This window comes from Lycorma delicatula, chromosome 5 (genome assembly GCF_047948215.1).
Source record: "Lycorma delicatula isolate Av1 chromosome 5, ASM4794821v1, whole genome shotgun sequence".
NCBI classification, from domain to species: Eukaryota; Metazoa; Arthropoda; class Insecta; order Hemiptera; family Fulgoridae; genus Lycorma; species Lycorma delicatula.
In genome coordinates this window covers 110,917,047-110,932,833 of record NC_134459.1, presented here as the reverse complement: position 1 = coordinate 110,932,833, position 15,787 = coordinate 110,917,047, and the positions used below count along the sequence as shown (strand labels likewise).

Genomic DNA, 15,787 nt, shown 5'->3' with positions numbered 1-15,787 from the left:
AAACTCTTTCCCATCCGATATCCAGAAGCTTAAGGTTTCATTGGTTCATATTGTAGTATGGTTCATCGGAATAGATTGTTTATCATTAATTTATCAATGAATTTATATTCAATATAATGATAAAATTTGTTTGGTATCATTTTTATCTTACTGTAACGGTCACATCCCACATCCTTTTTTTTTTTTTTTTTTTTTTTTTTTTTTTTTTAGTTGGAAGAAGACAACTTTTCTGTGCATGCTGTTTTGTCTACTTTATTAATCATTCTTGTTTATCGTTAATCTCCTGTTAACATTATTTCTATGTAATATTATTATTAATATTTTTTTTTAATGTTATTTTATCATTATAAAATTAGTTATGAGTATGTTCAAATATTTTAAAGAAACTATGTGCGGAGTTAATTCCAATAAAAAATAAGTATTTTACATAACACAAAATAAATATTAACAAACAAAAACATTTTATTTCTGAAAAATAGTTGTACAGGAAAAAATGTTGTAAACTATTATATATACAATTTGTCATTTTAGGTAAAAAAAATTAAACTAATAAATCTTAAAGATTTGAATTGAAGTGGGAAGTAATATACTGCACGTTTTAACGCTAAAATATACTAGAAAGCACCCACGGACATTATAATGTAGTCAAATATGAGCACGTTTAAATGGTTTTCCATTAGGTTGACCTTCGAAATTAAATGTTGTTTCCCAAATGACTTAAGTAGTTGTTTTTTAATTCTTATAACAATATAACATCGACGCCCGCAGTATTATTTTCAGTTTATTTTCAGCGCGTCTTTAAAACAAAGACACTCCCACTAAAGATCAATAATACTGTAAAATACAATTCAATTTGATTTCTTTTTTCCGAGGAAATAAAATACAATAAAAACATGCTATCCAACTGCTGTAGAAATCATATCTTATGTTTATTCTGTCTCTTGTTTTTTCTTCATATTTTTTTCTGTATAATATAGGCTTTATTTTTCATTCTTACTACAATTTTATTTTCTTCCAGCCATGTATATAGGATAACTAATGTTAGTTAGAATATTGAGAAGGTATATATGCTGGGTAGTACATATTCTACTTTTCCAAGTGTTATACTAATATATAATAAGATAAAAAAGTATTATTATCGATTAAAAAATTATCCCGCCGAATAGTTTTATTTCTAAACTTTTTGAGAGTCTTTGATTCGAAGAATAATAAAAATTCTCTATATGTGTGGCCTTCTATTCTGTTTTTATTTCTGTAATTATTTTAACACGTTCTCTGCGTGTCGGTCATAATGACCGTAACTGGGTCCATGATACTACTCCCCGTCGGTCACGCGTAAAGCGTTGCCACTCAATATGCATGACCGACAAGGCGTGTACGGTTGGATGCATGTAATAACTTTAAATTTTTGATTTTCATATTTCTTTTTTTAATTTTTATTGGGTGTACGAATTTTATCTTAGAAAAAATACAAAGTTTATTACACACAGATCAAAGTAGTGGAGCATAATTATAAAGAAAATACTAATATTTAACATAGTGATGACAGAAGATGTAACCTTCGCGGCGTGGGATGACAAAAATGACCACACCAACTCACCTCGGTCATAATGACCAAAAGCTTTTAAAATCGCCATTTTTGCATTGTGAGTATGATAAAACAAACCAACTTCACTTTATTAGCCAAAGAATCACAAAAAGTAAAAGTTTTTGGCCCAGATGTTTGGAATAAGCTAAATACGCCGGCAGAGAACGTGTTAATTTAAAATCATAAAATTTAGTGAGAAAACTTATGTCATAGGGAAATGATTTTAATTTTTACTTTAAGATTTATTAGTTTAATTTTTTTTTACCTAAAATGACTAATTATATATAAAATAATTTACAAATTTTTTTTCTGTATAACTATTTTTCTGAAAAGTGTTTTTGTTTGTAAATATTTATTTTGTGCCATGTAAAAACTTATTTTTCATTGAATTAACTCCGTACATAGTTTCTTTAAAATATTTGAACATACTCATAACTAATTTTATAATCATAAAATAACATTTAAAAAAATATTAATAATAATATTATATAGAAATAATGTTAACAGATTAACGATAAACAAGTATGTTTAATACAGTAGACAAAACAGGATGCACAGAGAAGTTATACTTCTTTTAGCGCCTTAGGAGAAACTGATCAGAACGTATTTTCAGCAAGTTACGGAAGTTGCGCGCGCCGATGAAACACACCATTAAGATTTGCGCAGGCCCAAGTGGATCAGTTTGCACGCACATGCGTGTTGTGTCTAATTCAGTCTGTCGTTCAAAGCAATTAAGTGATTAGACGTGTTATAAACATAACAGATATTAAGTCGTAATAAATATATATTTATATATACAGATATTTTAAACTGTGAATATTGTTGTTAATATTCATTAAACTTTATTTATATTGCAGCGTATATTTATCTATTATTATTATTATTTTTTGTGAAAATTGTGTATCAAAATTTGAGGTTATATTTATTTAAGTATTATTTTTTATGAGTAAAATTATATTTTCTTGACACAGAAAATAGCATACATTTCTTGATTTTGCATAAATAATTTTAAATTTACCAGAAACAAAATTTTTGATAAAGTACACCATTATAAAATCATATATTTTTCATATCATAAGCCGCTGATAACCCTCGTGTCTATTCAATCGTCATCCGAAGAATTGATTTAAGTGCTATTTATTCAAACTTTTATTCATGGCATTTAATGTCGTCTATCGTTTGACTCAGTTAAAATTTGTTTGAATGCGTAAAAAATAGTTTTTTTTTTACTCACGCCAAAGAAGTATAACGTCTTACGTGCGTACATAAATAAGTACACACGAGCTTTTTTTTTAAATCTGTTAACAGATTGGGGAGATATTGAGGTATTATGTTTCGAGGTAGGTTGAAATTTATTAAAATTTTAATTGTGTTTTCGGCTTAAAAAAAAATCGTCAAAATTAATTTAAAGTAATTATTAAAAAAAAAAAAATAATAATTAACAAGTTTCCACAAACTACGAAAATCGTATAAACTTTTCAGTTCTTTGGTTCAATACATCAAAGTTGAGGATTTAAAAATTATTTTTTCCAAATGCAATCGCATTATAAAGACGGGAATAGGTTTTAAACCTAATTATACAGATAGGAGTAACTTATATCTGCATCCCTAACAATGAAAAGTTTTTTTCTAAATTATCAGGTGAGCAATATCTTTAGGCTTTACCTAGGTAGTAGGGATACATTTTTTTTTAATTTTTATAAAAAATAATTTTTTGTTCACTCCAAAGAATTATTATAGGATATTTTAACTACACTTTAAGATACCTAAGTTAGAATATCTTGTAAAGGGTTTAAATTAGTAAAGATTTATAAAACTTTTTACAGATCTAACAAATCAAATGAAAACGTTTCTTTGCTAAACCTTTTTTTAATAAAAAAAAAGTCATATCTCATATTAACTGAGTGATCAACATGATAAATGAATGGCGTAGTTAATCTAAAAGTTACTTTGTAAATCAGTAATTTTGTAAAATTTCGTTTTTTGAATTTTTTTATACTATAACGGGATTTACAACAAATACCAAAGCCGAATTCAACCTTTTTTCTAAAGAATGGATGAATGGAGAACTAAATTTTTACATGCAACTTTTCCTTACAGAAAAATAAAGAATGCTTCTGGAAAGTTTCATTTAAAAATGATTACAAACGTCATCAGGAAATAAACAATTAAGAGAACAGAGTTCACAAAACTGTTTGAATCAGGTCAGGTTAATGGTCTAAAAGGTAAATAAATTTAGAAGGTTAATATTTAAGGCGTGTATCCTTTTTTCACATTTTTATTAATTATTACTTTTAACAGACGTCGTTAAAAAAATGGCCGAATGTTTGTACATGGGAATAAAACTGCCCACTATATAAAAACATGATTTTATTTTTAATCTAATAATTTTATGTATAGGATATATATTATATATTTTAACTTGCAGAGATGATGATAATGGAGTAAATAAAAATAAGGAAATCAAAGTAAAAACGAAGATATTCTGCAAGGAAACAAGGTTTAAAAAAATGTAATAATAAAATTATAGATTTTTCAAAAAATTTCATCGTATCTGAATGTTTTTTGGAGAATGGAGAAGTTCTTAAATCCTTTAAGGTGAACTATAATGTATTAAATAATTCTTACCTTATTCATATGTGTTTATTTGTAACATTGATTTACATTTTAATGGCTTTTTTAAACATATTTTATTTAAATATGTATATGTGTGAATTAAACATAAAATTTGCTGTTTTCTCCGAACATCATTTTATGTATTTTTTTTACTTCTGTGTCATTATAGTCAAGGTTTTTCATTAAATAGTTTTTTCCATTGGAGAATTGAAAAGTTTTTTTTACGTCACTGTAATTTTCGTTAAATATATACATATAGCCTTTAATATTATTTTTGTACAATCATAATTTTAGTTATATTCTAACTGCTAAAATAAAAATCTCGGGTTTAATCCTTAAAAAGGTTTTAGACTTTTAAGGCAGTACCCTTGAACGATTTCTTCAAGGTCGGTGGGATTAAGGTAGTAAGCAAACATAAAAATTAATTTAAGTTTGTAAAACAAATTGTTAGGGATGTAGGATGTAGAGGGTATACTGAAATGAAACGACTAGCACTAGATAGGGAATCTTGTAGAGCTGCATCAAACCAGTCAAATGACTGAAGACAAAAAAAAAATTAAGTTTTTAAAATGATCGATACAATGCATCTCAGTTTGATAAATAGACGACTGCAATGGAATTTGGTATGGGTTATGTAATCCCAGTTATTTTACGTTACGTTCATGTGTTCAAGGTCAAAATATTCATAAATTAATTTAAAAATAATTATAACATTGCGATGTTATCAGAAACAATGTATATAATTTTTATACGTGTGGTTAAGCTAAAGCATTTAATAAACTTCTATCCCCTTGGATTACTCTCTCACTCCTTCTATCGCGTGCACTCTTCTATTTTATTTTTAGATTCAGAAAGATCCACGTGAACCACCTTGACCCTCTTGTCAGAATGTACGCTAGTGGTAGTTATAATATTTGTTAATGATCTTTAAAAAATATATTTATCATTACAACGAATTATCAACGGTAATAATATTACATTTTTTATTAACTACTTATGGGGTTACGTGTTTTTTCTTTCTTATTTAATCTGTTTACGTTTTAAATAAACAAATACAAATACAGGTAATGTGAAAAAATACGTTAAATTTTTTAATTCGTCGTTTAAAACATTAAAATAGCAATAAAATGTACTATACCAATATAAGGTAATGTTTTTTTTCAGGTTCTTAAGAATTTTAAAATAAACAAAACCACTAGTACTAATTCGTAAATAACAGTTTTATTACTGGAATGATTAAATCTACTATAGAACTAACTACATTTACGATGTACATATTACTTCAACAAACTAAATAACTAATACATTTTATTATATACAATGTACATATATAAAATTATTTTATTTTTTAGAACTTTTAAAATTATATATATGAAGTTAAAAATCAATTTATTGTTCAGAATGCCGTGTAGAGTAAATAGTAGTTATAAATAGTCTAGCAAATTGCATCCTTTTACCAGAATATAATTATTTATAAAAATAAATTCTCATTATTTTATTGGTTATTATTATTTTTATTATTATTTCGCTTCTTTTTCTATATGTTTAGCGTTATTTTAAAGATGTCTACTTCTTCAGAACGCATGAATAGATAAACTTTTAGTTAAAACCACAATTAAAAAATTAAAATACAGAAATATATTACCCTCTCAAGCTATAAAAATGAATTATTTCTCTAATTTAAATGGTATTTATGACCGAGTTGGTAAATATGCCTCTATATTTTAATTTTTGACTATTTTTTTTAACTGAAAACGTATATATTCGTGCCTTATGAGGATGATTAGTTCTTTGCAAAAGCACAGAGAAAAAGGAAAACCACAATAATAAACAGTAAGTGAATGAAGATTTATTTGTATAAATAATAAAATTTACAATTCAAGCTAATCATACAATATAATAAAAAAATTAATTAAAATTATTTATTTTAAAATGTACACTTCAAAATATTTTAACACTTTATAAATATCTTAATTATATAATCGCAAAAATATTACTAGTAATTCGTATTTCACTAGCACTTTTAGTAACATTATACTTTACCAAATCGGTTTATTTTGTTGTTCTCCAGACAGGTCAAAAACATGGCTTATTTTAACCGTCAATTCCTTGGACTGGGATCCATACAAACTGGTCCAGTACCGGTCGAAGACCCGACCATTAACCGCGTAGAGCATTCACATCACGTTAACGATAGATTCACTGTCTACCAGTATCGATGCACTTATAAAAATAGAAGTCTAATTGTATTGGAAATACATACAAGAAATTCACTGAATTATCTCAGCGAGTTGTAAAACCTTTTTTTTTTTGGTTTGATTTATTTTATTATTATCAATAAAAATGAATTAAAAAAAAATATTTATTTTTCTTTGACTTTAATTATATCAATTTTCTCAGATTTAAATTCGCTACAAATTTCGTTGTTAAATTTTACATTCACTTATTTTTACGGCCTGATTCTGTAGAATATTACACCTCATTTACACGTCATACATATCATCCTCATTTCATTGGGCCGTGGGGAGGTTGCTTATTGTTGATTAGTTGAATAGATTGCAACATATAGATTAGAAAAAAATAAAATAAATTTTACATGGTTACTGGGAATTTAACAAAGTAAATTTACGCTAAACCTAATAGAACATGGTTTTTGACTTCAATTTATTGGGTTTTATAACAATTTTCTTGGAATCTTCTGGAGGTACAGTTTATATACCAAATTCTTATGGTAATACCTTAAGGTGATATTCTTGTGGTCAATATATATATTCTTTAATTTTTCTTACAAGATTAATACTTTTCTTACAAGCGCATAAAAACTAAAGGTTTTGTTCACTGATTTGTGCCCGTAGTGTTTTAGTTTAGTATTATTTGATTTTTAAAGCAAATAATATCTTTTAATGAGATATTTCACTCGCTGTAACTAGAAAACAAAGCATTTCCGTTCTATGTTTTTATTAGTGTTTTTCATTATTTTGATAAGGGTTAATTTATTTTTTAATTTTCCACCCAACTTATTCGTTTGGTTCACTTTCTCTCTACTTCCCTTTAATTATCATGAATTCTAAAACACTCAACTGCTGTGGTGGTTTTACTAATTTTGTCGGAGTTATATAACTTTGTTGTAGAACTACTAAAGTTGAAATATAAAAACAAAATTTATTTTTCAACATTGTATACTTTATATTAAATAGCAGTATTTTGAAAGTACTTCTTTCTTTTTTTTCCTGCTTAGCCTCCGGGAATCGGCGTCAGGATTATTCAGTGGATGAATGAGGATGATATGTATGAATGTAAATGAAGTGTAGTCTTATACAGTCTCAAGATCGACCATTTCTGAGATGTGTGGTTAATTGAAACCCAACCACCAAAGAACACCGGTATCCACGATTTAGTAATCAAACTGCCTTTACTAGGATTTGAACGTTGGAACTCTCAACTTCGAAATCAGCTGATTTGCGAAGACGCGTTTTCCACTAGTCCAATCGGGTAGGTGGCGAAATCAAATACTGTCAATAAAGAACTTAACTCCAAGTGATGCTAATCGTTACTATATTGCAAATGATGTTCTATTTTACTATTTCTAGACACATGAACATTTTTTACAATTAACTTGTGAAAATATACCACTGAAGTGAAAATAAAATATAGTCACAATAAAAAGTAGAAAACACAATCTTACATGTTATACGCATTTTTGTTCACTGTTTACCTTTGTTTTATTTTAACCTCAGATGCGTATCTTCCTAATAACTTCACGTTATTTATTATAAATGGTGCTCTATTAAATAATAAAGTTATTAAAAAGGAAGTTTGATGTTAAAAAAAATTAATAAAACCACGGATTATGTTAAATTCCCATGTTACAGTAAATTTATTTTTTAATAATAATAATATATATGTATATGATTTAACATGTTTTTTTTCTCGAAAGATTTTCAATGATAATAATTAAATTTATTTTAAATCACATCATTAATAATAATTTTTACAATAAATAAATAATGTTCAATTTTACTTATCTTTTGTTTTTTTATTGGCTAAAGGATACAAATAGTTTTTGTTATTTTGCAGAAATCTCCAGTTCGTTCTTTTCCTATTTAGCCTCCGGTAATTACCGTTCAGATAATACTTCAGAGGATAAATGAGGATAATATGTATGAGTGTAAATGAAGTGTAGTGTTGTACAGTCTCAGTTCGACCATTCCTTAGAGGTGTGGTTAATTGAAACCCAACCACCAAAGAACACCGGTATTCACGATCTAGTGTTCAAATACGTGTAAAAATAATTGTCTTTACTAGGACTTGAACGCTGTAACTTATTTTGAAATATTAATGTTAATATACTTAACTCTATTACATATTTTTTAAATAATCTTTTTAAAATATTGTTTTTTTCGGTTAGGAATAATTTTTTGTTTAGAATAATGCAATATAAGAGAGAAAGAAACTGCGTGAAGTGAGAAAGTCAACTATGTAAAATTGAATTAATAGTATGTGTTTTTTTAAGTTCGTTTTTTATCATAGTTAAAAAAATTGTAAAATCTGAAGGCAGATAAAAATTATTTATTTCAAAATTAATTATGAAAAACAAAAACTTAAAAATATTTGTCAGCAAAACGATTTGTAAAAATATTACTCATAGATTTTTACGTGTTTTAGTAACAGAGAAGACAATGACAATGTAAGAAGTCGAAGGACATTGTTAAAATTTAATAATAAATAAGATTTCTTCTAATCCAAACAGTGTAAACATACTACTTTTTTTTGTACACTTTGTATTTGTTTGTGTTTTATTACATAAATAAATACAACTGTTATTTTTAGTAGTTTTAACTATTCAGCTATTTTCATACGTAATTTAAGATATGAACTTTTCAAACGACAATAATAATAGAGAAGGCAATTATAAATGACAGATCCATTCGACATTAAATGTCTACCAGTAATTGTTTGTTATTATTTATTTCTTAGTTTTCTTTTAATGTTATGTTCTTTGAAATGGAGTAAAATAAATCTTTAATAAACAAAATCGATGGTTTCCCTTAAAAAGTTTTCAAAATATCTTATTTATTAAGGAAGTTTTTTATAATTAAATGTACTATTATTACGACGCAGTTTCTCTTAATATTTACTTCCCCGTTATGAAGACACAAAAATGACAGTGATAATAATAAGTGATTTTTAAGGACAAATTTATTGTAAAACTAGCAGACCAGGCAATGCTTGGCTGTTGCTAGATTTGGGTTTTTATATAGATTAAATGAACACAATTAAAAGTAAAACATTAACAAAATGAACATTATGGAACTTCACAAAATTTAACCTTTCCCTTTTACCCTTTCTCCCTTTTCCCCCATTTCCTTTTTCCCAAAATTTTTACCGTGTTCGATTTCCCTTTCATCCATTTCCCCTTTTCCACCCCCTTTCCCTTCGCTTATCCCATTTCTCTTTTCCTTATTTCCCTTTCCCCTTTTCTTTTTTTCTCCTTTTTCTGTTTTTCCCTTTTTTATTTTTTCCATTTTCCCTTTCTGCCCTTTTACCTTTTTCGATTTTTCCCTTTTTCCCCCGCGCGTAAATCGGTCCAGTAGTTTTTTAGGTTATAGCGGACACACATATCGGAAACATTTAAATGGAATCGTAAAATATTTAGTGTAGCGTGTGTTGCTTTTACGTCCAACAGATAGCGCTGTTTTTTTTAAAAATAAGCATGTTTTTACCTGTCACAGGTGTGACATCTTAGATTTATAAATAGTAGGTATATAAAAACACGCGCTTTTATCAAATGCAACATTGTGTCAAAATTTCAAAGCAATCGGTGACGAACTTTCGGAAATTTAAGATTTTGAACAAACGTACATTTACATTTTTATTAATATAGATAAGCATACTATACTTTATCGTTGAAAATAATTGTGTTGCTTTCATTAATTTTTTTCGTTATATTCGAGTGATTAAATATTATAATTAAGCGAATCTTCAAAGGTTTCCATTTGCTTAAAAACCGTATTTTTTAAACTAACCGCTAAATCAACGATAACTTTTGTAGGAAGAAAGTAACGTGCAGGCTAAAACAGATACTTTTTAAATAAAAATTCATACCACGTGTTAAATATCAAATGTCAGTCAAAAACATTTATAAAACCTGATAAACTGATGTACATTATCCATATTACGCGAATAAATCTTGCATCTCGTATCACTAACACACACATCAACTAAATCTACAAATAAAAATTCTTTTGACTGATTTATATAAGTATTTTTTATTCATGTAAATCAAATAGCCTATTATTAAATAATAATATGTATTCAACAGGTTTAAAGATCACAAAATTTAAATATTAGATGTATTTACACAACCCATTAATTTGTGGTTTTCTTCACATTCATCTCACCTTCTATCAACAATCTTATCACGTCATTTCTGTTTATTTTCATTTTCAATTTTATTATGGACAAGATAGTACGTAGAAATTTATTATTAATTTGTTGGATTATCTTCTTTTTATTTAAATTCTTTGACATAATGTGCCATTATTTCTCTAGATTGATAACATTACATATCAAGCATACTTAATTCACTATTAAACATGATGCAAGAAAAATATTATTTTTATATATATATTTTATATTATTTTCATAAAGTTCTTGCGTTGAAAATCATTCCTACGTAAAAAAAATTAATATTAAATAACAAAAGTAAAAAAAAAATTTTAAATTAGTCTTTATTTACAGTTATAATAAATAATATATAAGAAGCATATATGATAATAAACATATGAAAACAATTTTAAACGAATGAGGGAGGAGATCGATGTTCAACGTCAGTAATTCTTGCTGAAATAAAAAGTTAATTAATTGGAATAAAGAGAACAAATTTCCACTCAAAAATGCTGAATACTAAATCCTCAATCGGACTACCGTAACACCCATATAACACCGCGCACCATTTTGACCGAAATGACGGTTGAAAAAATAACCTGCGCGTCGTATATGGATTTTGAGGCTTCACATTGAAGATGATGTTATTAACTTGTACAATGGACGATCAGAAAGTTACACCCCTCTATGAAACAAACACATATTTATAAGACACTTTTTTTTTACTGAACAAAAAACTAAATATTTTTATCTATTTTTCGACATATCACCAAGTTTTTCTAAACACTTTTCATACTTTGTGACAAGTTTTTCAGTTCCACTCTCATAAAATTTTCGTCCGATTTCCTTCAACCATTTAAGGACAGCTTTCTTCAGTTCATCATTAGCGAAAAGCTCTCCCCCCCCCCCAGATCTCGCTTGAGAGGACCAAACAGGTGGTAATCGCAGGGTGCTAGGTCAGGGCTGTAAGGCGGATGAGACTAGACTTCCCACTTCAATTTTTTCAGTGACTCCTTTGTCACACGAACTGAATGAGGAGTAGCATTGTCGTGAAGAAAAACGACCCCATCGTTCAATCTTCCGGTTCTTCGATATTTAATGGCTTTACGCAATTTTTTTAAAGTCTGACAGTAAGATTCGACATTAATCCTTGTTCCTCGGCATAAATTCACTGTAAACAACTTCCTCAGATTCGAAAAAGACTGTCAGCATAATCTTTCGAACATGTGTGAATGTTTTCACTTTTTTTTGGCCGCGGCGAATTTTTGTGTCTCCGTTCATGTGATGCTCGTTTAGTCTCAGAAGTGTAATGAAGCACCCAGCTCTCATACCCTGTGATTATTTGTTTCAAAAACTGTGGATCAGTCCTGGAATAACGTTGAAGAAAAAAAAGAGCAGACCCAAAAACATGATGTTTGTGTGGTTGTCGGTCGACAGATGTGGCACCCATCGTGCATACATCTTACAGTAACCAAGCAGATCGTGAATAATCGCAAACACACTACCATAACTGATGTTAAGTTCACTTGCAATCTCTCTAATTTTAATGCGCCGGTCACTCAAGATCATTTTATTCACGCGTTCCACGTTACTTGTGTTCGCAGTTGAAGGACGCCCAGCATCAGTTCGTCACTCACATTTGAATTTCCGTTTCTGAACATTTTGCACCATTTGGTGATCATGGAGTGTGACATTGCATTCCCGCCGTATATCTCAACAACTTGGCGATGAATTTCACAGCAATTGTAATTTTTTGCCTATAAAAATCGGACTGCTGAATGCTCTTCTAATCTGGACGAAACCTCCAGAATACACGCTAAATTGACGACAGTACACACGTACTGAATGTCGTACAGAATTGCTGCTGAGGGAGCGTGAAGACAACACAACCGTTGCTGCCACTACAAGACAAGTATATCCCCTTTCAGTTCAAGAACCCGACAAGGGTATAACTTATTTTTTTATCCACCTCTCGTATGCATATATATTAATCAATCCATACAGATTTGCAATACAAACTGCTTTGTATCCAGTAAAATAAAATGATTTATAACTTCTGTCTTTACACTAGATAAACGTTTAATACGTAATTGTCACATACATTCGGAAATAAATATTTTTTTTATATAATGTTGTACAGAAAAACATTGATTTCCCTCTCCCATCCTGTGAAACCTATTAAGATGATAAATGAATGGGTTGAACCCAATAAAGAATTTGTACTTTCAGTTTATTTTAAATTCTTGAATACGTTAAAAGAAAATAAATGCTTATTACGGAAGAATAATTTAAACAAGTTACAATACCGTCTCCCATAATCTTTTGTTTACTAACATCATCTGTTGTTTAATAAGACAGCTGAGGTTTTCTTTTAAGCTATTATGCAATTCGATTATTCAATAGTACATCATGTTTTTTAACAATAGTATTTAAAAAAAAGTAGTAGTAGTAAGAACAATGACAATTGTAATAAATTGTGTAATCATATATTTCAAGTTCAAGGTTAGCTGTTCTATTTCTGAAATTATAATACAGATATTTCTCTCGTTGAATTATTTACTCTCAGATTTATACAATGTAATGACAAAAACTGTCACCATTATTATATGTAATTGTTAATATTTCATGCATTGGACATGTCTGCTTAATTATAAATACTTTTTGTCATTTAAATTACTAATTGTGTCAACAATACTCTAAATATAGTAGGTAAAATATTATGCTAATAATGGTTTATTAAATTATTTATTATTAATATTGTATTACTTCTCTCATTTATTTTTTGTGACTTGCTTTGTTATGAATAAGCACCCAGAGATTAATTTCCGTATCGGCCAACCATGACTCATGTTTAACACGTTTTTATAGCGCCCCTCACCTTCTTTGCTTTCAAGTACGTTTTAATCTTATCTCTGACCTTTTTCCTGAACTCTAATATTTTTTTTTTTTAGCTTTGTAAAAAAATCCTCTTACAAGAAATTTTTTTTATTAATTCTCAATTTTGTTAATCTGGAATTACTATTCCTGTTTTATTCCAGTCTTTCTTTAGTTTAACATATTGTATTGATATTATTATAAGGGAATTTTAATATAACAAATGTTTAAAATATAAATTGGATTTACTCTCATTTCTCCCGCCACTACCCAATTCGGTTACCCTGAAACGTAAGACCGAATGTCCATGCCTCGAAGAGCTACTGTACACGAAAAAGTTTAAGCGACCTGATTCCTTATAGCTCCTGGAGCTAACCTAATTGCGTGAACGATGTAACTACGGCTTATTACACCAGTTATATAAGGACAGCAATTCGCTACCGCGCCTAGATCGCTGTATGCCAACAAGTACCTGTCTATCCTTTATAGCTGTATGGACCTATAGATCGCTGATTGACCATTACTGAAGGGTAGCTTCTTCCAGCAATGCGGTTAGTCTTCCCTTAAGCAAACTATTGATGCCGGTTAAACAATGGAACTGCATCAAGGAACTCCCACGTAGTCCGACAATGCGGCTCACGCCACATGACTCGCCGCTTGAGTGGCCAATTTTCCCCTTGAACTCTAAGTTCTACGGTGACATGAGTTCTGGCCCCCCAAGAGGGGATTGTTGTACATCATATGTACATTCAACTGAACCTCCCCAACCCAAACAACTTATCAGTTGCCAGCCAGAACCTGAACAGATATTGTTTTAAATCTACGTGGTTGTGCCCCCGTTGGCCTTAAAAATGATCTTGAGGCGTACCATCCCCCAAGTCTTGTATAAAATTATTCAAAGATCTTCCCTTAGTCGTGGTGTTCCAATCACGCCTCTTGTTTCCATCGCGATGCTCTGAAGCCTCTTCCGCAAGCGAGAGATGGGTACTGTACGAAATTTATATCCGGTGCAATGTGATCACCGTTTCGCTCCGGTACACACCTGGTCGGAAACCGCATCCCAAATACCTCGGCCTCTCGACCTCTTGGCATCTTCTACATGGCTGTCCAAAAACTTTCGCCATTAAATAGATTGGGAGAGCCTTTCCCAAAACGGTAGTAGTCTTGTAGGAAGTTGTTTTAACACCATTGCACATAATGAGAGCTCTGCGCTGGGCACTCCTTAAATTTAGAATAAGCGCTCCATTTCTTTCCAACCTATGCACCCATACGAGTGCCACACAAGCGGTCATACTTTCGAAGACTCCTCAGAACACCATGTACAGTTGGTGGCCCGACAGCCCATAGTCCTTCCGAGCAATTTTCCTAAGGTTGTGCATCACAGAGACATCCGTCGCTACTTATTTGATACGGTTGCTAAAAAACAACTTTTCATCAAATAGTACACCTAGGTACTTGTAAACTTTTAATCGTCTGATTACATAGCCTTTATACTTAATGCGGGGGTTAGGACTACGATAATTTTTCTGCGCTCTTCAGAAGCATGTACTTGGGCACAGAAATCTTTCAATTTTGACTGTCCACCAGTCCTTTGCAGCTGACAGGGCTGCTTGCATTCTTTCTTCTAGCTGCAGTCGTGAATTACCACGAACTAATAGCAGACAGTCATCAACGAAAGAATGAGCCGTGACCCTTCTGGGAATATCAGTCCAGAAATCCGCCAAAGACCAGGTTCCACATCGCATGGATTTGAATGCTAGATCGTGGATACTGGTGTTCTTTGGTGGTTGGGTTTCAATTAACCACACATCTCAGGATTGGTCGAACTGAGAATGTACAAGACTTACACTTCATTTACACTCATACATTTCATCTCCTTATTCATCCTCTGAAGTATTATCTAAACGGTAGTTACCGGAGGCTAAACAGGAAAAAGAAGAAGGTTCCACATCGGAGGACCGAGAACGTAACCGTGTGGGCTTCCCCTGGTCACGGACTTTCCACAGCTATGTGCACATCCTTAAATAGAGCCATGTGGTTAGACAAATAGTCACGCACAAGGGCCTAGAAGGCTTCGGGAACATTTCGCCTTTCCAAATCTGAGAGGACAGAACTCCAACACAAGAAAGAAAATGCTGTCTTTATGTCAATAAAAATTGCCAAAACATATTTACAGTCGGCGCTTTCCATCTCGGAAAGAGCATTTAAGATGCAATCCTCGATGCTAATCCTTTCTATAAAGCCATATTGGCATCGATTTAGAAAACCGTTGACATCGAGTTTTCTCGGAGCCGTTCCACAACCACCCTTTCAAGCAACTTG

General features: G+C 30.2%; 1 protein-coding gene across 1 annotated transcript in view; it reads right to left on the bottom strand.

Moving 5' to 3' along the window:
- Nucleotides 1-15,787, bottom strand: part of LOC142325297 (uncharacterized) — a 405,734-nt gene that overhangs the window by 47,678 nt on the left and 342,269 nt on the right. The window lies entirely within an intron of this gene.